General features: G+C 42.7%; 1 non-coding gene and 1 pseudogene across 1 annotated transcript; both read right to left on the reverse strand.

Annotated features, from left to right (window-relative positions):
- Positions 1-7,705: 7,705 nt before the first annotated feature.
- Positions 7,706-7,810, reverse strand: LOC122910990. The gene has a single exon (XR_006385336.1). It is a non-coding gene; the product is annotated as a U6 spliceosomal RNA (small nuclear RNA).
- A 13,332-nt stretch (positions 7,811-21,142) lies between these two features.
- LOC122911043 lies at positions 21,143-21,240 on the reverse strand (annotated as a pseudogene).
- Between the last annotated feature and the right edge of the window lie 6,638 nt (positions 21,241-27,878).

Consider the following 27,878-nt stretch of genomic DNA (forward strand, 5'->3'; position numbering starts at 1 on the left):
AGTGTGAATAATTTAACTTCTTTTTTACTCTTAATGTGACTTACTTTGTGCAAGGATCCCTTTGCACCAGGATGCTAAGAACTATCAGTCAGTTGGAAACCATTCCTGCCCACATGTTCCTTTCCCAAGACTGCCAAAATTCCAGGCAGCTTGGGCAGTGTCCTGGCATCCAGAGTAAGGGAGGGATCTGTTTGATTCTCAAGCCACGCGTCCACACAGGTGCCCACCTCCAGTCTGCTTCTGAGCCATCAGTCCCCCACTTTTATACTTGTAACCTTCAAGACTGCTGCATTCTCTGCTGCTCCTAAGCCTTGCCTCGCAAGGCTGATTTTCAGCCAGCTTGAGGCACCGGAAGTTCTTTGAGGCTGTCTGTGGCATCAACTGCCCAGAGACACTATCAAGTCATTTCCTTTCTGGGGACCTGCCACCTCTCTGGGCTCTGTAATGAAGAGCAAGACCCAAGCCTCTTCTGGTTTGGAAGGCCCCTAGAATATCTCTAGGGAACTTTCCCTATTCCAGGTCTGTGTGTTTCAAAAAAGCAGGGCATGGGAACTTTCTCCCTTTATGGGTGCTGGAGGGTGTCCCCCAACGTTCTTATATTGAACTCTTGTACCCAGTGCTTCAGAACGTGATTTTACTTAGAAATAAGGTCTTTAAAGAGAAAACTAAGGTAAAATAAAGGCTGGTTTTTTGTTTCAAGTAAACTCTATGCCCAACATGGGGCTTATTGGGCTCAAACTCACGACCCTGAGATCTAGAGTTGCATGCTCTCCTGGCTGAGTCAGCCAAGTGCTCCTCCTGTAAAATAAGGTTATTAGAGAAGGCGTTAACCCAATAGGATGTGTGTCCTTATAAGAAGAGGAGATTAACACGCAGAGGGATGGCCACGTGAGGATGTAGGGAGACAGCGGTCATCTACAAGCCAAGGAGAGAAGCTTCAGGAGAAACCAGTCCTGCTGACACCTCGATCTTGGACTTTCAACCTCCAGAACTGAGGGAAAAAGACATTTCTGATGTTAAAGCTACTCAGTCTGCTATGGCAGCCCCGGCATAGCCATGCACCCCCTCTCCGCCTTCCACCAGCCCTGGGGAAAACAGGTGGCCTCCAGAAGCTGTAAAAGACAAAGGAACAGATTCACCCCTAGAACCTCCAGAAGGAATGCAGACCTGCTGATACTTTGATGTTAGCCCAGAACTGTAAGCTCATAGACTTGCATTGTTTTAAGCCTCTGTGTTTGTAGCAATGTGTTACAGTAGCAAAAGTAAGCTGGCCCCAGTACCTGGGAGGTACTCCAGGGCATCCAGGACCGTCCGTCCCTATGTCCCTATGCCACTTGGGTCCATGTCCTTTGCAGAGAGGTTGATAGGTTCACCATGCGTGGAGGCAGCCACTGCAGGAGCCTTGCTGGTCTCTCTCCATCCAGAAAGTGAACCCAGTCTATGGCCATACCACCCTGAATGCGCCCGATCACGTCAGAAAGTGGACCCATCCACTGCTGCCCCCGAATCTAGCAGCTCCAACTGTTCATCATCTCCCTCCCCTACTACTCCTTCTGGATTCCCTTCTCCCCTCAGCCAGTGCTTCTGTTCATCTAGGTGGCTTGCCTGGGGAGGTGACCTAGTTCCTCATGTCTGAGGGGTCAGAGATCCCGCTCACCATGCCTTTACACCTTCAAGAGGAGCAATAACTTCTGCCCTTGCATTGTGAGGCAATGCTGCATTCAATTTACTCCCTTGATTGGCAAAGAGCATGGAAGGGAGTAATTCTGGAGGCTTCCACTTGACCTTATCCACAGAAAAAGCTTTCAACACCTGATCTGCTCAGTGATTTCCAAGGGCCAAGGGCTAGACATGTGTCATCCCTCTGTGGTATCAATGTTATGACAGAAGAAGAAACCGAGGCATGGGGAGGTGAAGCAACTGGCCCAAAGTCCTTCATCTAAGAAGTTATGGGGACTTCTAATCCTAGAGCCTTTGTCTAAACCACTTTCCTAAATCTATCCCACGGTATGCCAGCATATGCATAGACCCCATTTCCTTACCCACTTCCCTATCTATGGACACATAGGTTGTTTCGTAGTAGTACACAAAATGCTGTCATGAATATCCTTATCATGACTTTTTGTGCAGGTGGTCCCCCTCTTACAGGTCTTGGCTGCCCTTACGTGAGAGCTCCAGAAGGGTTCTGAGCCTATGTGTGTGGACCTCCATCCTAGGACCTCAAGTCCAAGACTTCCATCTGGCATCCCTGCCTCCCCCAACCCTTCTCTTGCGTGCTCCACCCTGCCTCCCACTTCTCAGACCGTCTCACCAACACCCGGCCCTGAGGACTGACTTGACCCGCTCCTAGGGGGCTCCCCCATGTTCCCCTTGTCATGTCCCTTTACCTGACTGAGCCTGTTTGCCCAGCTATACAACATGGGAAGTCACTTTGACGATTCCATGCATGGAGGGATAATAGTTCTGAAATAATAATTTAAGATCTTTTTCCTTTCCTTCTTCTGATCTAAATCTTTACTTCATCAGTTACTGGTGAGTGACCTTAAGCAGGTAGCTTAAACCTCTCACTGTCTCTTAGTCTCTTTGTTTGTACAGTAGGGATAATAATGTCTCCACGGCCTCATGATGCAACCCCCACCCACTCCTTGAGCACAGTGAAGACATGTCAAGTGCTTAATTGAGTGGTTTGTGGTACATACCAGGTGTTCAGTAATATTGGCCCTTGTTGTTGATATTAGTTGAGCTGGCCCTTAAACAACCTGAGGTTTAGGGGTACTGACCCTCATCAACCCAGCCAAAGAACCACGCATAACTTTTGACTCACCAGAAACTTAACTATGACTAGACTACTCTCGCTGGGAGACTTGACTCCCCAGAAACTTAACTATGACTAGACTACTCTCGCTGGGCCTCCTGATAACATAAAAAATTGATCAACACATATTTTCTGTGTTCTATGTATTACTCACTGTGTTCTTACCGGAAAGTAAGCTAGAGAAAAGGAAATGGTATTAAGAAAATCATAAGGAAGAGAAAACACATGTACAGCCCTGGACTGTATTTATCAGTACCATAAATTTAGATCATCTCTTTACAAGACTGATCGTCTATCAGTAAATCCATCAATGTTATTTTATATGATAAAAAAACCACTGCATATGTGGTACATATTACTAACACTAGACACCAGAGGTGAAAAGATAATATGAAAAAGAAATTCCTATTTCTTTGCAAAGATCATGGTTCATGCATTAGTAACAAAGACGCCGCGGTAAGATTGTTTTGTGGTGGCCTCCTGTAACCCAAACCACTGCCTCACTGTGGTCTAGCCTATTCACTAGTGAATGAATTGTTACAAAGTTTTAATGACAGACATATTACTCTCACGTTCATGATACAGTATCTGAGACATTATTGCATTAAAAAAAAACACCTGTGATGATAGGCTGACTTGCGATTCCTTCAATTCTTTGAAAGCAAAGTTATAAAACAGTAAGAAAAACAATACATTGGTAATTTTATATTAAGCATCACTCACCTTATGCCTACATAAGGATACACTGTGAATAGCATGCATGTGTGGTCTGTGTTCATGTGCATAAATTTTGATAGATGTTAACTTTTTATAACAGAGTTGTGTACATGTTATGGTAGCAAATGATAAGATAGACCAGAATCTGCATATATTCTATACTTTCCTGACAGACCTAACTTCTTCCTAGCTTGTCAATATTTCTAGGCTACACAGTTCATCTGCATGTTTTTTCAGATTGTCACAAATCTCCAAAAATGCTTCCGATACATGTATTGAAAAAAGAAGGCATTGTAAGTGGACTCGCACAGCCCAAACCCATGTTGTTCAAGCTGATTGCTTCTCCTGCCCCTTTCCCTAGTCAAGGAGTAGTTGGTTTTGCATGGCCTTTCCGTAAGCTTGGGGCTTCTCATGCCTCTTTATTACTCCTTGGTGGCAAAATCCCCACACTTATCCCTGAAATCTACAAGATTTTTTCGTGATTGGTTTAAAAAAAATGGAGGGAGAAAGGAGGGAGGGAAGGATGGAGGGTCAAGAAAGACAGAGACAGAGATTCTCGAAGGATCTTTAATTGTGGTAAAATATACACAACATAAAACTTACCCATCTAAACTGTTTTTTAAGTGGGAAGTTCACCCATATTAGGCACATTCCCATTGGGCAACCATCCCCAACATCCACCTCCAGAAATTTTTCATCTTTTCCAGACTGAGACTCTGTCCCCATGAAACAATGACTCCCCACCTCCGGCATCTCCATTCTGTTTTCTGTCTCTATGAATGCAACCACTCTAAATATTTCATTTGAGTGAAATCATATAGTAGTTGACCTTCCTGTGACTAACTTATGTCACTGAGAGTCATATCCTCAAAGTCCATCCACTCTCTAGCAGGTGTCAGGATTCCCTTCCATTTTAAGGCTGAAAAATATTCCATTGTGTGGATGGACCACGTTTCGTTTATCCATTCATCGTTGAGGGACGCTTGGGTTGCTTCCACTTTGTGGCCATTGAGAATAACCCTGCTATGAACATGTATGTGCAGATATCTGAGTCCCCACTTTCAATGCTTTTGGGTAAATACCCAGAAATGGAATTTCTGGATTAAATGATAATTCTATTTTTACTTTCTTGAGGAGTCACCATACTGGTTTGTGTGATGACACCATTCTACATTCCTACCAGCTCCCTAAGCATTTTTTACTGTGTGTTTTGCAGTGGCTGAATACATGTTCCATAGATGTGAGCATAAGATCAAGCTTGTTCATGTACTATTCAAATCCACGTTCTTACTTTTTGTCTGCTTGAGCGACCAGAGGCCACAAGGGGTGTTTTTAAAATCTTCCACTTCAGTGAATACCCAATACAAGATATTTTACATTCTTCCTCCTTTTTTTTTTTCCTTCTGGGTCTTCAGTTATTGCGGAACATTTTACTCTAACAACACATCTCAGTTCATCCTATCCACATGGTGGAGAAGTTCTGTCAATTTTTGCTTCGTTTATTTCGAGACCTTTTTTTTTTTTTTAAAGATTTATTTATTTATTTATTTATTTATTTATTTATTTATTTGAGAGAGAGACAGTGAGAGAGAGCATGAGCGAGGAGAAGGTCAGAGGGAGAAGCAGACTCCCTGTGGAGCTGGGAGCCCGATGCGGGACTCAATCCCGGGAGTCCGTGATCATGATCTGAGCCGAAAGCAGTCGTCCAACCAACTGAGCCACCCAGGCATCCCACGAGACCATTTTTAAGTGCATGCACATTAAAACTGTTATATTTTCACGGCTATATCTAGTAATGCTGTTTCCATTAAACTTTGTGCTGTCTGTCATTAGTAGTGCTAACACAACTTTCTTTCTGGCTATTTACATCCTTTAATTAGCAACTTGTTACATCTTGTATTTAACATGTTGCAACTTGTTACATCTTGTATTTAACATGTTGCTGGATTTTAAGTTTTCTTAAAAAAAAAAAAGATTTATTTATTTATTTATTTATTTGACAGAGATCACAAGTAGGCAGAGAGGCAGGCGGGGGGGCGGTGTGCAAGGGGAGGGAAGTAGTCTCCCTGCTGAGCAGAGAGCCCGATGCCAGGCTCGATATGGGGCTCGATGTGGGGCTCGATGTGGGGTTCAATGTGGGGCTCGATTCCAGGACCCTGGGATCATGACCTGAGCCAAAGGCAGAGGCTTAACCCACTGAGCCACCCAGGTGCCCCGATTTTAAGTTTTCTTATCTAGCCTGACAATATTTGTCTTTTAATTTGAGTATTTTGAATGATGCTGTTCAACATAAATGTAATGTGAACCATCTCTGTAATTTAAGCCTTCTCTAGCTGCCACAATTAAGAGCTCAAAAATTGGTGAATTTAAATAATATATGTTATTTAGCAATGTATCCAGAATGTTAATCATTTCAAGGTGCAATCCGCATAAAATTATTAATAAGATGCTTTACACTTTTTTTCATTCTAGGTCTCCAAATTCTGCAGTGCATTTCCCACTGACACTGGATGGATCTCAGCCCAGACAGCCCACCTTCCCAGTGCTCCACGGTGCCTGGCCACTCCTCTCTCAGGTGGTGGAGATTTAGATCATCTGCATTAATTCCAATGATGCAAATTATCAGTTTGGATTTATTTTGTAATTTCTGATTGTCCCTCCTTAAAAAAAATAAAAGATTTTATTTATTTCTTTGAGAGAGAGAGAGCACACACGAGGACATGGAGGGGCAGAGGCAGAGGGAGAAGCGGGCACCCTCTGAGCAGGGAGCCTGACCTGGGGTTCAGTCCCAGGATGCTGGGATCACGACCTGAGCGGACGGCAGATGCTTAACGGACTGAGCCACCCAGGTTCCCCTGTCCCTCCTTTTCTATATTTCTTTTACTCCTTGCCTTATCTCGGATTTTTTTCTCATTCCAGTTTTTTCTTCTACTTATTTCAGAAATGACATATTCTGTTCTTATTCTTTTGTCCATTTCCGTAGACACCTTCCTGTGTAGTTTCAACCCGTTGGGGTGCCTGGGTGGCTCAGTGGGTTGGGCCGCTGCCTTCGGCTGGGGTCATGATCTCAGAGTCCTGGGATCGAGTCCCGCATCGGGCTCTCTGCTCAGCAGGGAGCCTGCTTCCTTCTCTCTCTCTGCCTGCCTCTCTGCCTGCTTGTGATCTCTCTCTCTGTCAAATAAATAAATAAAATCTTTAAAAAAAAAAAAAAAGAAAAAAAAAACCGTCGGAGTCTAAAAGCTCTTCCGCGATTCCCCTCCAGAAGCCGCCTGACAGTTCTGCCTGTATCCACTCTCGCCCCCTCCAGGCTGTTGTGAGAACAGCAGTCAATATGAGATTTTTTTTTTTTTTTTTTTAATGTGTAATGTTTATTTAAAATCACAGATAGGGGCGCCTGGGTGGCTCAGTTGGTTGAGCGACTGCCTTCGGCTCGGGTCATGATCCTGGAGTCCCGGTATCGAGTCCCGCATCGGGCTCCCTGCTTGGTGGGGTGTCTGCTTCTCCCTCTGACCCTCCCCCTTCTTGTGCTTTCTCTCTCTCAAATAAATAAATAAAATCTTTAAAAAAATAAAAAAATATAAAATCACAGATAATCTGGGGCGCCTGGGTGGCTTGGTGGGTTAAAGCCTCTGCCTTTGTCTTGGGTCATGGTCCCAGAGTCCTGGTGATCTAGCCCAGGCATCTGGCTCTCTGCCTGCCTCTCTGCCTTCTTGTGACCTATGTCTGTAAAATAAGTTAAAAAAAAAAAAGTAAATCTTAAAAAAAATAATAAAATCACAGATAATCTCATGTAAAGACATTTATTCGCCCAAACACATTTTTAGGATAAAAGTATCTTTTTTCTATTCTTCAAATAATGGAAATTGCCCACCAAAAGGAACAAAACCAACTCAAGTAGGATGAGAAGCTAACAAAAACTAACAAAGAATTCTGAGTTCACTTTATATTCGTGGTTTTTTTTTAAAAAAAAAAAAACCCTACATTTGTTTTTTTCTCTGAGATATGACTGAGATACAAAAATGCCGTATACATTTACTATTACATATTGATGAGTTTAAAGATAAGTAAACACTCACGGAACCATCACCACAATTTCAAAAGCTTAACCATCCCTTCTAAAAGTTTCCTCTTTTCTTCTTTATTTGTGTGTGATAAGAAATTCTTTTTTTTTTTTTTAACATGGAACACTTCACGAATTTGCGTGTCATCCGTGTTCAGGGGCCATGCTAATCTTCCCTGTATTGTTACACTTTTACTATACTGTCTGCCCAAGCGAACATGGTAAGAATAGTTACTGTAAGAGCTATCCTCTTCAAAAAGATTTTGGGGGAAATTGGAAGGGGAGGTGAACCATGAGAGACTATGGACTCTGAAAAACAATCTGAGGGCTTTGAAGGGGCGGGGCGGGGGGGGGGGATCGGGGTACCAGGTGGTGGGTATTATAGAGGGCACGGATTGCATGGGGCACTGGGTGTGGTGCAAAAATAATGAATACTGTTATGCTGAAAATAAATAAAAAATAAAATAAAAAGATTTGGGGGACACCTGGGTGGCTCGGTCAGTTAAACAAACTGAAACTCACATTTTCGGCTCAGGGCATGATCTCAGCCTGGTGCACTCGAGCCCCACGTGGGGCTCTGAGCTCCGTGTGGCCTGTGCTAAAGATTTTTTCTCCCTCAGGGGCTCCTGGGTGGCTCAGTGGGTTAAAGCCTCTGCCTTTGGCTCAGGTCATGATCCCAGCGTTCTGGGATCGAGCCCCGCATCCGGCTCTCTGAAGCCTGCTTTTGCCCACCCCACCCCCCACCTCCCCGCCTGCCTCTCTGCCTACTTGTGATCTGTCTGTCAAATAAATAAATAAAATCTTAAAAAAAAAAAAGATTTTCTCTGCCTCTGCCCTCCTTGTGCTCCCCCCTCAAATAACTAGCTAAATAAAATCTTTAAGTATAAAAATATAAATAAATATAAATTTAAAAATATAAAAAAGGATAAAAATAAAATTTTTAAGTATACAATACAGTATAGTTAACTATATGCATTATGCTTTATGGTAGATCTCTAGGATTTACCCGTCCTCCATAACGGACACCCATTAAACGGATACCCATTAAACACCAACTCCCCATCCCTCCCCCCGACCAGCCCCTGGCGTAATCATGGCCCTTGTTCTCTCTATACATTTGACTACCAGGTCCCTCCTATAAGTGGAATCATCTTTGTCCTTTTGTGTCTGCCTTATTTCATGTGATCAGTGGCTTACTTACAGCTGAACAATTTTCCATTGTACGTGTACACCGCATGCCCTTTATGCATTCACCCACCATGCCTTTGCTTCTGTAAATAACGGGTCAACAAACGAAGAAGTGTAGGTATCTCTTGGAGATGCTGATTTCAATTATCTGGGCCCTTTCTCCCAGACGCAGGATTGCTGGATGGTAAGGTGGTTCCGTTTTCAATGTTCCAGGAGCTTCCACCCTGCTTGCCATGAGGAGGCCCCCTCTGGCATGATTACCCCCAGGAGTGAACAAGTTTCCAGTTTCTCCACATCTTCAGTGGTACCTGCTGTCTTCTGTCTGGGATTTCGTGTTGGATGGGCAGTAGCCATCCTAACCCTGTAGGATGATAGCTCGCTGTGGTTTTGATTTGCATTTCCCCGATGATTCATCGCATCTTTTCTTTGCGCCCGTGGGCCTTTTTATCTTTACTGAGTGCTCGCTAATATTTTATTAAAACTTGCACGAGTTTACAAATAAAATTGGTGCGTTTTTGTGGCTTTTCGTGACCCTATGTGTACATTTGTGCTTAATACTTGTATTTGTGTGGGATGCCCTATGTGCAGGATTGGGTGACTTTTCTAAGAGAGATATTGGGGGCGGGGTGGGGTTGGTTACCTTTTTTTTTTTTTTTTAGCCTAACTTGGGGGTGGGGGAAAACCTATTTTTACAGTATTTTTGTTTTTCTATTAACATTTCCTTTAAGCCTTGAACTTTTACTAAATTTCCTCCTGACTTAAAAATCTTGTTTCTAATCTGGGAATTTGAAATCTCTGTACTTAAAGTCACAGCAATTTTTTCCAAAGAGTTCAAACCAATTTAATACCAGTACATGGTAAACATTTGCAGCCATTTCAAGAAGCTGGTGGCCTTTTATATATCATTAACTGGTATCATTAAACATGCTGAAGTGACTATAAAAAGTATAGAGGTTTTTTTTTAATAACAGTAAACTTCCAATAAATTAATTTTTAATTTAAAAAGAAAAAAAATAAAAATAAAAGGGACGCCTGGGTGGCTTCGTGGGTTAAACATCTGCATTCAGATCAGGTCACCATCCCAGGTTCCTGGGATTGAGTTCTGCACTGGGCACCTGTTCAGCAGGAAGACTGCTTCTCCCGCTGCCTGCCTCTCCCCCTGCTTGTGCTCTCTCTCATGCACGCTCTCTCTCAAATAAAGAAAGTCTTTTTAAAAAAAAAAATCTATCTAGGGGCGCCTGGGTGTCTCAGTGGGTTAAAGCCTCTGCCTTCGGCTCAGGTCATGATCTCAGGGTCCTGGGATCGAGCCCCACATCGGGCTCTCTGCTCAGCAGGGAGCCTGCTTCCTTCTCTCTCTCTCTGCCTGCCTCTCCGCCTACTTGTGATCTCTGTCTGTCAAATAAATAAATAAAATCTTTAAAAAAATCTATCAAGGAGTGAGTTTTCCTATGCTCAACTTTATTAAATATTTCCAAACCAGTCAATACTCTTAACACCTCTACCTGCCAAGTGTGAGAGTTTCCATTGCTTCGTATCACACCAACCAACCCAGTGTTGTCCGCCTTCTATTTTAGGTGTTCTATAATGGGATCCCTTGTAGTTTTGTCATTTTTTCAGAGATTTTATTTTTAAGTAATCCCAATACCGAAAATGAGACTCGAACTCACAATCACAAGATCAAGAGTCACACACTCCAAGGACTGAGCCAGCCAGGCACCCCGTCCCCTTGTAGTTTTAAATTGCATTTTCCTGATGGTTAATATGGTTAAGCACCCCTTCATGCTTATTGTCCATTTATATATTGTTTTATGTGAAGTCCTTTTTTATCTTTTTTTAAAGATTTTATTTATTTATTTGATAGAGAGAGAGGTCACAAGTAGGCAGAGAGGCAGACAGAGGGGGAGGGGGAAGCAGGCTCCGTGCTGAGCAGAGAGCCTGATGCGGGGCTTGATCCCAGGACCCTGAGGTCATGACCTGAGCTGAAGGCAGAGGCTTAACCCACTGAGCCACCCAGGTGCCCCTTATGTGAAGTCTTAAAACTCTTTCTTAAATAGGTTGTCTTTTTTTAAGATGTTATTTATCTACGAGAGAGAGAGAGAGAGAGAGAGTGTGTGTGTATGTGTGTGTGAATAAGCAGGGGAGGGGGGAGAGGGGCAGAGGGAGAGGGAGAGAGAGAAGTGCAGGGCTCCTTCCCAAGACCCTGGGATCATGACCTGAGCCACCCAGGCATCCTTTTTCTTTTTGACTTATAAGAATTCTTTATACAATCTGTAAGTGAGCCCTTTTGTCAATTACTTTTTTTTTTTTTTGGCAAATTTTCTTTCTCACTCTGTGGATTACCTTTTCATTCTCTGAACTGATATCTTTTGAAAAACAGAAGATCTTACTTTTCATATACTATGAGAATAATATTTAATTTAATAATAAATTTAATATCTTCCTTTACATAGATAATATTTTTGTGTTGTTTTTAAAAATATTTGCATGCCCTCACATAAATAAATATTCTCCTATAAGAATAGAAATCTCCTCTTTCTTTAAACTTTATTGATTTTCCTTTCACTTTTTATTTTTATTTATAATCCCCCTGGATGACAGTCTATCCTTACACGAACACCATTGTCTAAATTACTGTGGCCTTATGATAGGTCTTAATATCTGGACTAGTAGCTCTCCATTTTGTTTCTCTTCTTGAAAACTGTTCTGGCTGTTTTGGGTCATTTGCATTTCTGTGGGTTTTCTGAGTCAGCATCATACACATACGTCCTGGTGAGACATTGCAGAGATTGCACTGAATCTACAGATCGATAGATGTTAGTGTAGAATTAATGTCTTCAGAATATAGTCTTCCAATCCCTGACCATAGTATATCCTTCTATTTACTTAGATTCTAGTTAATTCCCTCAATAATGTCTCAGTTTTGTGTGTAGAATTCTTACACTACTTATACTTACTTAGTCACAAGCACTTAATTTTTTTGATGCTCTTATAAATGGCATAATTTCCAAATATCTTTTTCTAGAGATGTTGATACATAGAAACACCACTGATTTTTCTATTTTGATTTTATATCCAGTGACCTGGCTAAATTATTTTATAAAATCTATATGTAGTTTCTTTTCATTTTCTACCTACATAATAATGTGACCTCTAAGTAATGACTTTTATTTCTCCTTATTCAATCCTTTTGCTTCCACTTTTGCGTTGCTGTACTGGCTGGGACATTAAAAGGAAGTGGTGATAGCAATTCGGATTTCAACCGCCCACCGTTAAGTATGTTGTTGTTTTAGGTATTTTGTGGATACTGTTGAGCAAATGAAGAATGTCCTATTTCTAGATTGCTGCAAGTTTTTATCATTAGAAGATGCGAATTTATTAAATGCTTCTTCTGTATATTTTGAGATGATTTTTTTTCCTTCATTTTGCATGTAATGAATTATTGTAACTGATTTTTAATGTTAAACCAAACTTTCATTTCAAAGGCAAATGCACAAAACAATAATCGTATGCTAAAGGGAACACAAAGAACAAAAATGCCATCTGTGGGATCCCTGAGTGGCACAGTCAGTTAATTGTCTGCCTTCGGCTCAGGTCATGATCCCAGGGTTCTGGGATCGAGTCCCACATCAGGCTCTCTGCTCAGCGGAAACCTGCTTCTCCTTCTACCTGCTGCTCCTCCTGTTTGTGCTCTCCCTCTCTCTCTCTCCCTCTCTCTCTCTCACACACACACACACACAAACACACACAAATAAATAAATGAAATCTTCAAAAAATGCATTCTGTGACAATAATAATATAAAGGAGGAGGGACAGAGATGTACAGGAGCTGAATGTTTTTATACTATTGAAAATAAGTTGGTATTATTAAAACTAGGTTGCTACCTAGGAATAAACCTAACCAAAGAGGGGTGCCTGGGCCGTGCAGAGAGTTAAACCTCTGCCTTCTTCTCAGGTCATGGTCTCAAGGTCCTGGGATCAAGCCCCGCATCGGGCTCTCTGCTCGGCAAGAAGCCTGCTTCCCCCCCACCCCCATCTTCCACCTGCTTACTTGTGATCTCTCTCTCTCTCTCTCTCTGAGTCAAATAAAGAAATAAATAAAATCCTAAAAAAAAAATAAAAACCCAACCAAAGAGACAAAGAATCTGTACTCAGAAAACTATAAAGTACTCATGAAAGAAATTGAGGAAGACACAAAGAAATGGAAAAATGTTCCATGCTCCTGGATTGGAAGAAATATTGTGAAAATGTCTGTATTACCTAGAGCAATCTACATATTTAATGCAATCCCTATCAAATACCATTGTTTTCAAAGAAATTGAATAAATAATCCTAAAATTTATATGGAACCAGGAAAGACCCCAAATAGCCAGGGGAATGTTGGAAAAGAAAGCCAAAGTTGGTGGCATCACAATTCCAGACTTCAAGCTCTATTACAAAGCTGTCATCATCAAGACAGTATGGTACTGGCACAATAACAGATACATACATCAACGGAACAGAATAGAGAACCCAGAAATGGACCCTCAACTCTATGGTCAACTAATCTTCCACAAAGCAGGAAAGACTGTCCAATGGAAAAGAGACAGTCTCTTCAACAAATGGTGTTGGAAAAATTGGACAGCCACATGCAGAAGAAAGAAACTGGACCATTTCTTTATACCACTCACAAAACTAGCCTCAAAATGGATGAAAGACCTCAATGTGACATAGGAAGCCATCAAAATCCTTGAGGACAACACAGGCAGCAACCTCTTTGACCTCAGCCGCAGCAACTTCTTTCTAGAAACATCACCAAAGCCTAGTGAAATAAGGACAAAAATGAACTATTGGGACTTCATTAAGATCAAAAGCTTTTGCACAGCAAAGGAAACAGTCAACAAAATCAAAAGACAACCGACAGAATGGGAGAAGATATTTGCAAATGACATATCAGATAGAGTTAGTATCGAAAACCTATAAAGAACTTATCAAACCCAACACCCAAAGAACAAATAATCCAATCAAAAAATGGGCAGAAGACATGAACAGACACTTTTGCAAACAAGACATCCAAATGGCCAACAGACCCATGAAAAGTGCTCAACATCACTTGGCATCAGGAAAATACAAATCAAAACCACAGTGAGATACCACCTCACACCAGTCAGAATGGCTAAAATTAACTAATCAGTAAACAACAAATGTTGGCCAGGATACCAAGAAAGGGGAACCCTCCTACACTGTTCGCAGGAAGGCAAGCTAATGCAGCCACTCTGGAAAACAGCATGGAGTTCCTCAAAAAGTTGAAAATAGAGTTACCCTATGACCCACCAATTGCACTACTGGGTATTTATCCTAAAGATACAAATGTAGTGATCCAAAGGGGCACATGCACCCGAACATTTATAACAGCAATGTCCACAACAGTCAAACTACAGAAAGAACCTAGATGTCCATCAACAGATGAATGGATAAAGATGTGGTGTATATATATACATAGGAATACTATGCAGCCATCAAAAGAAACAAAATATTGCCATTTGCAACGATGTGGATGGAACTAGAGGGTATTATGCTAAATGAAGTAAGTCAATCAGAGAAAGACAATTATCATATGATCTCTCTGATATGAGGAATTTGAGAGGCAGAGTGGTGGTCATGGGGGGAAGGGAGGGAAAAAATAAAACAAGATAGGACCGGGGAAGAAGACAAACCATGAAAGACTCTTAATTTCAGGAAACAAACTGAAGGTTGCTGGAGTGGAGAGGAGCTGGGTGGGGGGATGGGGTGCTTTGGGATAGACATTGGGGAGGGTATGTGCCATGGTGAATGCTGTGAATTGTGTAAGACTGAAGATTCACAGGCCTTTGCCCCTGAAGCAAACAATACATTATATGTTAATTTTTTAAAAATTTAAAAATAATAAATAGATAAAAGTAGGTTGCGATACTAAAATGTTAATTGTAATTCCCAAGATAACCGCTAAGCAAAAAAAATTTTTAAGAAAAGAAAGGAAAAGAGGGAAAGAAAGAAAGATATTCCAATCTGTCCACAAGAGACTCACTTTACATGTAAAGACACACAAAGGTTGAAAGTAAAGAGGTGGGAAAAATTATTCCATTCAAATTATTCCAAAGAAAAGCTGGGAGGCTATAGTATTGCCAAACAAAATAAACTTTAAATCAAAAAGATCACAAGACACAAAGAAGGACATTATATACCGATAAAGGTTCAAAACAACAAAAAGATATAACAATAAGGGCGCCTGGGTGGCTCAGTAGGTTAAGCCGCTGCCTTCGGCTCAGGTCATGATCCCAGGGTCCTGGGATCGAGTCCTGCATCGGGCTCTCTGCTCAGCGGGGAGCCTGCTTCCTCCTCTCTCTCTCTGCCTGACTCTCTGCCTACTTTTAATCTCTCTCTGTCAAATAAATAAATAAAATCTTTAAAAAAAAAAAAAAAGAACATCTAAGCAGCAACTTTTAAAAAAAAAAGATATAACAATAATAAACATATGTATACCTAATAAAAGAGCCCCCAAATATAGGAAGCAAATATTGAAAAAACTGAAGCAAGTTTAGACAGTTCAACAATAATTGTTGTAGACTTTAATACATCACCCTCAATAATAACTATAACAATCAGATAGAAGGTCAATAAGGAAACAGAAGACGAACAACATGATAAACTTCACACATATACAGAGCACTTGGTCTAACACTAGCAGAATACATATCCTTCCCAAGTACATTCCACATTATTCAGGATAGACCGTATGTTCTGCCACAAAAGAAGTCTTACTAATTTTTTTAAAGATTGACTCCATATACAGAACTTTTTCCAAAGAACAATGGAGTAAATGAAACCAGAAATTAATCACAGAAGGAAAACCAGAAATTTCACAAATATGTAGAAATTAAGCAGTACGATTTTAAACAACTAAGGTGTCAAAGAAGGAATCATAAGAGAAGTTAGAAAATATCTTAAAATGAATGAAAGTTCAAACACAACCTACCGAAATGAATAGGATGTAGCAAAAGCAGTACTATGAGGGAAATTTACAAATGTAAATGCATATATTTTTAAAAAAAAGATCTCAGGACACCTGGGTAGCTCCGTTGGTTAAGCCGATGTTTTTGGCTCGGGTCATGATCCCTGGGTTCTGGGATCGAGTCCCGAATCGGACTCCTTCCTCGGCAGGGAGCCTGCTTCTCTCTTCGCTTCTGTCTGCTTGTGTGTGCTCTCTCTCTCTCTCTAACAAATAAATAAAGTCTTTAAAAATAAACAACTAAAAATAAAAATAAAAACAATTTTTAAAGATCTCAAATCAGTAAGTTCACTGCATACCTTAAGAAACTAGAAAAGGAATGTCAAGTTACGACGCCCACAGAATAAAGGACAAAATAAAAGAGCAGACATAAATAAAATAGAGATTTATTTCCAGAATGCAAGAATGGTTCAACATCAAAAAATCAACCCATGTAATATACCAAATTGATAAATTGAAGGGGAAAAACATATTATCACTCCAAGTGATGCAGAGAAAGCTTTTGACAAAATCCAGCACCCTTTCGTGACAAAAACACTCAATAAACAAGGACTACCGGGGAACTTCCTTAACGTAATAAGGGCTAGCTATAAAAACCCACAGCTAATGACATACTTGATAATGAAAGACCAATAATAAGACATGGATACCTACTTTTGTCTGTTTTGTTAAACACAGTACGGGAAGTTCTAGCCTGAGCAACTAGACAAGAAAAAACAAAAGACTGCAGACTCGAAACTTGGAAATGAGAATGTGGCATGTGTAAGAGCCATAGAGCACTACAGGAAGAAAGGAGGAAGCTGCCCTCTCACCAGGAATCTGGGAACCCCACACCTCAGGTTTTTTTTAGCCAAAACTAGAGGTTGTTTATTCCCAAGGACTCAGTATTCCGCCTCAACATTCTTTCTCAAATTTGCTTTACAACCCATAGGGAGAGGTGAGTCTTACACTGGCAGGTCAACTTCAAAGCCTATTACACTTGAAAAAGATTGAAACATGCATTTTGGGGGGAGAGGGAGAGGTTCAGTATTCACGCAGAAAAACAAAGGTGTGTGTGACCCTGAACATCCAAACACAGGTCATGAAGTGATATCAGAGGAATAAGTATTAAGGATCCTTTCATTAACTGAGACCTTTAGTTCTGAGATGTGTAGCATGAAATTCTGATGATTATGGAGCAACTAATTATGTCATTGAATCCTGCCCTGTGGCTATGGGAATACATACGTCTATAGCTACTACCAATTGTGCCATTAATACGTCTTTTCCACCGTTCTTCACTATATTGTTTCAGTGGAGATTTATTGTCTCACAGTTGTAGAAGCCCGAAGTCCAATACCTAAGTGTTAGCAGAGCTATGCTGCCTGTGAAAACTCTAGGGAAGGAGCTTTCTTAGTTTCTTCCAGCTTCTGGAGCCAGTCCTTGGTGGATTTTGACTTGTCGATGCCCCCCTCCAATCTCTGTCTTTCTTCAGATGCGTGTATGTCTATATTTTGGGGAAACCCAGTTTTCCTCCTGTGTTTCTCCTTTATGCAGGCTTAGGAGAATGTGGAGGCTCAAAGTTTTCAACTGCATCTGCCCGGGGATTTGCATTCCTACTCATTCGCCATCAAGATCCTGACTGTGATGTTGGAAACTTGCTTCAATAGCAAAAACAACCTTCGTTGAAATTCTGTGACCCTTACTGTTATGTGGCGAGTCAGGTGCCCAGCTCTGCCTGATCTCCACTGCACGTGAGGACCTTTGCAGATGCTGCTAAGGGAGGACCCAGACTCTTGCACTACACCCTGAACTGGTTATTTATACATGAGCTGGTTCTTCTCTCTCTTCAAAATTTCAGTGTTGCTCAGCGGTAACCACCCAATTCCACAGTCTTTTTAGTTATTTCCCCCTAACTCTGAAACACCAGAGATATGGCACAAACCGTGCGTCTCCTTCCTCCTGTATCCCATCTCAGGTCATCATTAGTGAAAGCATTAACACACTGCCCTAGGCTTGGGGAGGGGCTGCTCAGCCATCCCTGTACCACCAAGGTTGGGGCTCTCACTGCCATCTGACCAGAGGTAGATTATCCCAAAATCTCTTTCAGACTCATTTCCCGGGACTACTTTTGACATCCAGTGTTTTAGGTTGGGTTTCCTAAAACTATTTGTGTCTATGGTTTGCTGCAGGAGGTCTCCTAGAAGAAACCCGTGGAAGGGAAAAGGACAAAGAATAGGGCAGGAGGAGAAGCTACCCATGTCGATGTGATTGCAAGGGAAGAGAACCTGCCTCCAGCCTGATCTCATAGGGAGATCTGGAGCATGACAAGCCTCACAATGGCTTTCCTGCCCAGAGACACAAGAAGTGTGGGCTGTTCTATCCCTAAATCGTTCAGTCATTGACCAAGGACTACCCCCAAGCATGGGGTGATAACAACTTCCATAGCCTCTTCAAGCAAAGTAACATCTGTCAGAGAAGGTCACTCTGTTTGAGAAGCAGAGTACAAGAATGAGTCATGAGCCACCAACACCCACAGCAGCTGGAGGCTGGTGTCACCGCCCAGCAAAGAGGATCAAAAAGGAGCCATTTGGGCTCCCCTGAGCACTTGATGTTCCTTGTCCATCACCCACTGGAGCATAAATTCCATAGAGCAGAAACCTGACTTTCTTTACCGATGTCTCCCCAGTGCCTGGCACAGGGTAAGTGTTGATCAAATAGTTACTGACTGAATGTTCTCTAAGACAAGATCCATGAGGCACGCCCTGACTCAGAGGGACTCCTTGTTCTCTATTCCTAGGCCCTGAGAAGAGGTACTCAAATGAGGGATTAAGTAGAGAACATTTAGTAACACTAAAATCATGAACCGTGAAAGAGGAATCCCGTGGACCATACAAAAATTAGAAACATTAGTGGCACCTGGGCTCGGTCAGCGAAGCTCCCGATTCTTGGTGTTTCGCTCAAGTCATGATTTCAGGGTCCCAAGAGGGACCCCTGGGTTGGGCTCCACACAGGGCATAGAGCCTATGGAAGGATTCTTTCTCTCCCTCTCCCTCGGCCCCTGCCCCCACTCCCACTCAGGTGCTTGTTCTCTCTCTTTCTAAAAAATTAAGAACATTGGGATGCCTGGGTGGCTCAGTCGGTCAAGCGTCTGCCTTCCGCTCAGGTCATGATGCCGGGGTCCTTCTGCTCAGCCCAAAGCCTCCTTCTCCCTCTCCCTCCCTGCTCCCCCTGCTTGTGCTCAAGCTCTCTCTCTCTCTGTCAAATAAATAAATAAAATCCTAAATAAATAAATACATACATACATTTGCTCTTCTAAGTATACAATTAAGAAAATTTTTTTTAAAAAATCACAGAATGGGAGTAAATATTTACATGTCTTATGCCACGCATCTAAAAGAAATGTGTACCCAGAATATACCAAGAACTCTTGCATCTCAAAAATTATAAGACAAAACCTCAGCAAAAAAAGAAAGAAAGAAAGAGAAAAAGAAAGAAAGAAAAGGAGAGGGTGGGAAGGAGAACGAGGGAGGGAGTGAGGAAGGAAGGAAGGAAAAAGGAAAGAAAGAAAGAAAATTGTCAAGAATTTGGATAGATATATCCTAGAGAAGATACACAGATGGCAAATGAACATTTGAAAAGATGCTCAACACTGGGTATCACGTAAGACTAATGAATCACTGACCTCTACCTCTGAAACCAATAAGACATTGTATGTTAATTGAATTTAAATAAAAATAAATTTAAAAAAATTTTTTAAGATTTTATTTATTTATTTGACAGAGAGAGATCACAAGTAGGCAGAGAGGCAGGCAGAGAGAGAGGGGAAGCAGGCTCCCTGCTGAGCAGAGCCCGATATGGGACTCGATCCCAGGACCCTGAGATCATGACCTGAGCCGAAGGCAGAGGCTTTAACCCACTGAGCCACCCAAGTGCCCCATAAATAAAAATTAAAAAAAAAAAAAACTTTGTGGAGGGGCGCCTGGGTGGCTCAGTGGGTTAAACCTCTGCCTTTGGCTCAGGTCATGATTTCAGGGTCCTGGGATCTAGCCCCACATCGGGCTCTCTGCTCAGCGGGGAGCCTGTTTCCCTCTCCCTCTCTCTCTGCCTGCCTCTCTGCCTGCCTCTCTGCCTACTTGTGATCGCACTCTCTCTGTCAAATAAATTAATTTAATTTAATTAAAAAAAAAAACTTTGTGAAGTAACCATAAAGTTATCTGGAAGGATAAGAACCAGAAACCATTCAGAAATATTTTTTAAAATAAAAAATATTAAAGGAAGACTTTCTTTACCTGATATTCTTTGCTCAGAAATAGACAAGAAATATAAGGGTAAGAATTTGGTATATGTTAGAACATGTAAAATCTATGAGGAAAAGAATGAATGATTTATATTTTAGAAAAACCCAAATCAAGTATAGCTACTTAGAAAGAAGAAAACAATAATTATGATCCTATCACCATGAAATAATCACTCTAACATGTAAAGAATACTATGCAGATTAGCATAAAATAAAATCATAATATACTTATTCTTTTTTAAAGCCACATTGTATTCAAGTATTTGTATAGCAAAATAAATTTCTACAATAACACTTGTAATACTTGCATAGTATTTTATGGCAAAGAAATCATTTATTTAACTGATCAACAACTTCTTGTACTTTCAAGTAATTGAAAACTGTATAATTTAAAAAAACACCTTTGAGGACTACTTTTATATTTAAATATTTTGATAATACTTTAACCTTTTCCTTAGTATACATTTTTAGATATACAATTGCTTCACAAAATATCATTAAGACTTTTTTTTTAAGAATTTATTTATTGATTTGACAGAGAGAAATCACAAGTAGATGGAGAGGCAGGCAGAGAGAGAGAGGGAAGCAGAGAGCCTGATGTGGGACTCAATCCCAGCACCCCGAGATCATGACCTGAGCTGAAGGCAGCGGCTCAACCCACTGAGCCACCCAGACGCCCCTTTAAGACTTTTGATATCCATTTCCAAATTGTCACATGGGGAAGTGGTCCCGAGAATTTCCCACAAGCCCAAATTCTTAAACTGGATATTGCCATCATTCTTTGCATTTGACAATCTGATACTCCTAATGGTACTTTACTTCTATCATAATTTTTAATATATTCTTTGTCATCTGTATGAAATAGACTTTCCAAGACTTCCGTTGGATATTTTTAGATTGGTATTTGCCTTCTTCATCACAGACATTAAAATGTTCGCTGTGTCGTAAACTTCCATTGCGAACATTAAAAAAAAATGAAAGATGTTCGATATCACGGGTCATCAGAGAAGTGCACATTTATTTACTTATGTATTTGTCTATCCACCTATTTATTTATCTGTAAATATGGGACCTCTCTGCAAATTTGTGTGTCACCCCTGGGCAGGGGGCCTGATAATCTTGTCTGTACCATCCTAATTTCCTATATGCAAGCAAGCACAGGGAAGTGCAAATTTAAATGACAGCAAATTATCCCTGGGGTAGCTTAAGCTAACATGACAATGCAGACCTCGTATTGATGAGGATTTGGAGCCACGACACTCCACTCCACGTGGGATGGCCACTTGGGGAGTTGGTCGGCAATTCCTTACAAAATTGAGCTTGCTAGTAGCATTTTCTGCAGTCTTACTCCTCTGAATTGACCCCTGCATAATGCTGGTAACATTGTTATCCACCATTGTCCGGCCCTGAAGACAACACAAACGCCCACTAGCAAATGCAAGAACCAATAAATGGAAGCTTCTCAGCAACCAACGGCCACAGAATATTGATACACATAACATTATGAATGAGACAAAAACATTATGCTAAGAGGAAGGTGTCAAGCCCAGAACGGCTGCATACTTCAGGATCTCATTTATATGAAATTGTAGAAAAAGCAAAACGGAAGTGGCAGGAAGTAGGTGGGTTGGTGGCCGCCTAAGGATGGATTGGGAAAGCAGCCATGGAAAGGTCACGGGGCGACTTTCTAGGGCAACGGAGATGTTCTTGGTCTCCACTCTGGTATTATTCTATGACCTAGGGCGTCTGACAAAACACATCACACTGTACACCCATTTTAATGGGTGGGTTTTACTGGATAGAAATTATACCTCAATTAAAAATAAACCTTCACACTGATGGAGGCAAAAATGAAAAGACAGAGCCTGGATCCGGAACTGATGGCTTCACTGACCAGCTAAACCACAGCAGCAAACGTTCATTTCCAAATATCTTATTCTCAGAGGGAAGTACTTTTCTGAAAAGGAGTAAGCACTATTGGTCAGTGATTTCCTTTTCCTTGTCACTGAAAACCATTTTTAAGCCTCCATGTCACAGGCCGTGCCACAGAAGGTGTGGTCACCTGTTTAGACTTTTCAAGAAACCTGGGGGTAGGCAGTATAGTTTTTCACAGACCCAGAACAATTTGACTTGGTCAAATTGTTACTTAAAAACCACACTCATCTCTCATGGCAAGGTAGGCGATCCCAGAGGACGTTATACTGAGTGAAATAAGCCAGAAGCAGAAAGACAGTCACTGAATGGTCTTACTCGTGTGTGGAATTTAAAAAGTCCTACCACACACATGAAAAAATATTCATCATCATTAGTCATCAGGGAATTCAAATCAAAGCCACATTGAGAAACCACCTTACACCAGTTAGAATGGCCAAAATTAGCAAGACAGGAAACAACATCTGTTGGAGAGGATGTGGAGAAAGGGGAACCCTCTTCCACTGTTGGTGGGAATGCAAGTTGGTGCAGCCACTTTGGAGAACAGTGTGGAGATTCCTCAAGAAATTAAAAATAGAGCTTCCCAATGACTCTGCAGTTGCACTACTGGGAATTTACCCCAAAGATACAGACGTCGTGAAAAGAAGGGCCATCTGTACCCCAATGTTTATAGCAGCAATGGCCACGGTCGCCAAACTGTGGAAAGAACCAAGATGCCCTTCAACGGATGAATGGATAAGGAAGATGTGGTCCATATACACTATGGGGTATTATGCCTCCATCAGAAAGGATGAATACCCAACTTTTGTAGCAACATGGACGGGACTGGAAGAGATTATGCTGAGTGAAATAAGTCAAGCAGAGAGAGTCAATTATCATATGGTTTCACTTATTTGTGGAGCATAACAAATAGCATGGAGGACAAGGGGAGATGGCGAGGAGAAGGGAGTTGGGGGAAACCAGAGGGGGAGATGAATCATGAGAGACTGTGGACTCTGAGAAACAAGCTGAGGGTTTTTTTGGGGGATGGGTAAGCCAGGTGGTGGGTACTGAGGAGGGCACGGATTGCATGGAGCACTGGGTGTGGTGCATAAACAATGAATTCTGGAACACTGAAAAGAAATTTTAAAAATAATTAAAAAAAAAAAGATTGGCAATCAGCTGATCCCAAGATGAAGAGATTATTCTGGATTAACCAGATGGGGCCAAAGTAATCACAAAGGTCCTTATAAACAGAAGGCGAAGCCAGCAGAGGCAAAATGACACAACGTGAGAAAGACCTGGCCAGTCATTGCTAGCTTTGAAAGTGGAGAAGGAGGAACACAAGGCAAGGAATCCAGGAGGCCTCTAGAGGCTGGAAAAGGCAAAAAGACAGATTGTCCTGCAGAACCTCTAGAAAAGAACGTAGCCCTGCGGACACCTTGATTTTAGCCCAATGGGACCCACTGTGGACTCTAGAAAACAATCTGAGGGTTTTGAAGGGGCGGGGGGGGGCGGGGGGAGGCTGGGGGAGCCTGGTGGTGGGTATTAGAGAGGGCACAGATTGCATGGGGCACTGGGTGTGGTGCGTAAACAATGAATTCTGGAACACTGAAAAGAAATTCTAAAAATAAAAAAAAAAATTTTTTTAAGTCCCCACTCATAACTAAAAAGTGGGCCAATGGCTGCCACGTAAGTTCTGGGGAATCTAGTGCACAGAATGATGGAAATAATGAGGGCGCTGCGTTGTGCACTTGGGTGCACATGAGGGACACCTGGGTGGCTCAGGGAGTTAAGTGGCTAAGCTTAAGCATCTGCCTTCAGCTCAGGCTCAAGTCATGAACCCAGGGTCCTGGGGTTGAGCCCCGTGTCAGGCCCTCCTTCCATGCTCTCTCTCTTTCAAAATAATAACAATCTTTAAAAATTTTTTGCTAAGGGGATAATCTTAAGTGTTCTCACCACCAAAAACCAACTAGTTAGGAATTGTGAGGTGATGGACATGTTCATTAACTTAATGGTGGTGACCATTTCACAGGGCAAACATATATTAAGTCATTGTGTTTCTTAAAAGATTTTTTTATTGACTTATTTGGCAGAGAGAGAGCTTGTGCAAGCGAGCACCAGCAGGGTGAGGCAGAGGCAGAGGCAGAGGGAGAAGCAGACTCCCTGCTGAGCAAGGAGCCCCATGTGGGGCTCGATCCCAGGACCCTTGGATCATGACCCAGACTGACCCTGACGGAAGGCAGCCACTTAACGGACTGAGCCACGCAGGTGCCCCTAAACAATCGTATTTTCCTTTTTTGAATCACATCATACAACCTCAAATGCATACGATTTTTATTTGTCAATCATTCCTCAATAAAGCTGGGGGGGGGAATTAGAAATGTTGAAAAACCACATTAGTTCCTGTTTCTCAGGCTTGACTCTGCCTGCAGAAATGACTCCCCAACCATTCCCCCCATCTCTGCAGATTCCTGTCACTTCTCCCAGCAAGTCCTGGAGTCCGCCGACTTCCCATTTCCTTGAATCTGGGTTGATCTTCCTATTTGCTTTCACCAAAAGAATAGGGTGGAGGACACCGCCAGGCTGAGGTCCTGCACCCGGCGCCCCCTCACCCCCAGTTTTGCCTTCTCGGATCCAGCCCCCATGCAAAGAAGGCTGGGATCATTTCGGAGGGCGGTTTGGCAGTTTCCCACAAAGCTAAACATACTCTCACCAAAGGACTCTGCCCTCGCACTCCTTGGCATTCCCCCAAAGGAGGTAAAACGCTTACCCCCACCCCGCGCGCACGGAAGCCTGCGCGCAGTTTTACTCCTAAGTGCCCAAACTTGGAAGCAGGTGTCCAGTAGGTGAACCGACATCCAGACGACGAGCTATCGCTCAGCGCTACCGAGAAATGAGCTCGCCACCCTGAAAGGACGCGGAGGAGGAGATGTGCATGCGTGTTCCCGAGCGCAAGAAGCCGGTCCGGAGAGTCTACCTACGGAATGATCGCAACTATCCGCAGTTCAGGGAAAGAGGAAGCCCAGGAGGAAAGTCATATTACTTCTTCGCATCAGACTGCCCTCCCCAGGGGCGTGGAGATGGGGAGCAATCGATGCACGGAGCCCCCCTAAAGTCCCAGTCCGGTAATTTCAGAACCGAGGAGGGGAGAAACCAGGCATGTGATGCAAATGTGTAATCAAACGCGGGCGCAGCCCCTTCCGGCTTGGACGACCCAGCGGGCCACGACCCGCTCCAGCCCTGCTGCTGTGGGAGGTGGAAGTCCTAGCCCCACGCGCTTTCGCCGGCCGCCTGAAGTTTTAAAAAAATGACCGGTACTGGGGCGCCTGGGTGGCTCGGTGGGTTAAAGCCTCTGCCTTCGGCTCAGGTCATGATCCCAAGGTCCTGGGATCGAGCCCCGCATCGGGCTCTCTGCTAGGCAGGGAGCCTGCTTCCTCCTCTCTGCCTACTTCTCTGCCTAGTTGTGATCTCTCTCTCTCTCTGTCAAATAAATAAATAAAAGCTTAAAAAAAAAAAAAATGACCGGTACTTAGCCCAGGCATAAGCCCTCGGGGAGCCTGAGTGGCTCAGTGGGTTAAAGCTTCTGCTTTCGGCCCAGTTCATGATCTCAGGGTCCTGGGATCCAGCCCCACATCGGGCTCTCTGCTCACCAGGGAGCCTGCTTCCCCCCCTCTCTCTGCCTGCCTCTCTGCCTGCGTGTGATCTCTGTCTGTCAAATAAATAAATAAAATCTTAAAAAAAAAAAAAAAAGCCCTCCATAACGAATGGGTGTTTGCGTTGGTTCTGTTTTCCTTCTTCTTACTACAAATCACGCCACATGGAACAGATGTGTGGATATCTGCGTTTGTGATGGGGGGCAGTGTGCGTGTTTGAGAAAATTCCCTGAAGTAAGAAAATGCCCGTTTCTGCGGGCGGAAAGGGGAGGCGCCTTCCGCTCTCTTGGCTGATTTTGCCGACCCCGCCCTTGCCAAAGGTGGGATCCATTTCACGTCCCACGGACCGCTGGGAGGAGGCCCTCCCGCCACGGTCGGCAGCCCAGCCAGGCCCCCAGCGCTATAATCTTTTACCAGTTCATAGGGGGAAAAGAAACATGTGTATTCTGCAGGCTTTGAACTTCCAAATGCTTTTATTATGAAAAAAGGAGCATATCCTACGATGTTATTTCACGGGCACACGCGTTTCTTTTTATAAGCCGACTGCTTTTTCTGTTTTGCGTTTCTAGAGAGTAGCAGTCATTTCTTAAAGAATTCACCTATGGGGCTCCTGGGCAGCTCTGTCATGACCCCAGGGTTCTGGGATCGAGGCCCCCATCGGACTCCCCCCCACACACACTCCCCCTGCTTGTGTTCCCTCTCTCGATGTGTCTCTCTCTGTCAAATAAATAAGTAAAATCTTTAGGGGGAAAAAAAAAGGATTTCATTTATATTTCCTGCCTTAAAGGCAATCATCATTAATGTCTGATCAACCTTTCCTTTTTCACGCTTGTTTCTTATCTTGCGTGTATGGGGGGGTGTTACACCTTTAAATTGCTGGTTTTAATGGCGTGATTACTCATTTATATGTGAAACCATGAGTATGCTATTTATGTCTTCTTAGTTGCTGGTTTGTTTTTTTTTTTAACATGCTTAACATCTCACTGCACCAGGGTGAATTTTTATGAAATCACCACACTTTTGGTGTTTTCTTGGTTTCTTTTTTTCCTTTTTACACTTAAACCTTTGATCCCGCTGGAATTTACTAGGGCTCTGGCCATCTCTTTGGCTTTTCAGTCAACCGCTGATTGCTGTAATTTGCAGTTTACTGCCCAGAGAAATTGTCACCCATTTTCTGTGTTTATAAGCCATTCGAATTCCTTTCTTTGTTAATTGTCTATTCGAGCCCTTGTGCGTTCTTCTAATGAGTGTTTTGTGGCTGAAAATAACAAAATCAAGGGTGGGCCTTTATTGAGCCCTTACTGTATGCTCCTACCGTGCTACGGCACGCGCCCTTCCTTTGATCCTCATCACAGCCCACGTTATAGATGGGAATATCGACCTTAAAAGCTGATGAGGGCATGAGTTTCCCAAAACCTCAGCGCTAAAATGTGTGACTTTCTGGAGAAAGGCTAAAGGTGACTTTCTGGAGACTGGACTCCAGGCGTGTCAGGGGATTGCAGATCCCATGTACCTGACCAACCATGTACCATGGCTAGATGGAGATAGGGGAGGGACACTGATGGGAATGCAGGAAACCATCAAAAGTCCGTTGTGGGCAAAAAAAAAAAAAAAAGTCCGTTGTTGGGGTGGGGGGCAGCACTTGGGAGGCTCAGATGCTTAAGCACCTGCCTTCAGCTCAGGTCTTGATCCCTGGGTCCTGGAATCCACCTCCGCATGGAGGCGGTTCCCTGCTCAGAGGGGAGCTTGTTTCTCCCTCTCCCTCTGCTGCTTCCTCTGCTTCAGTTATCTCGCTCACTTTCACTCTCTGGTCAAATAATTAAATAAAATCTTAAAAAAAAAAAAAAAAAGAAGTCTGTTGTGGGGAACATGACACAATGGGGACTGGAGGTTCTGGAGATGGGGTTAGTGGCTGGAGCTAGACTTTAGAAGCCGGCGGGGGAGCAGTACAATAAGGAAGAAGGTTGGGAAAAAAAAAAATTCCTTGGCTCAAGCCATCACCGTGCTCAGGAGAGCTTGAGGTGGAGGAGCCTTTGGGGGTCCCACCAGCTGAAGCCCCCAGACATAATCCTAGGGCTCTAGGGAAGGAAATTCCTTTAGTAGTTGGTAGTCCCAGGGTGCATAGCCAATCAGCTGCATCCCAAGGATTCTGAACGTGTTTGACTCCCTTCTCTCTTTCCCCTCCCTCCTCTTCTGCCTCTCCATCAGCCAACGTGGTTGCCTCAAGT

The sequence above is a fragment of the Neovison vison genome, chromosome 6 (genome assembly GCF_020171115.1).
Source record: "Neovison vison isolate M4711 chromosome 6, ASM_NN_V1, whole genome shotgun sequence".
NCBI classification, from domain to species: Eukaryota; Metazoa; Chordata; class Mammalia; order Carnivora; family Mustelidae; genus Neogale; species Neogale vison.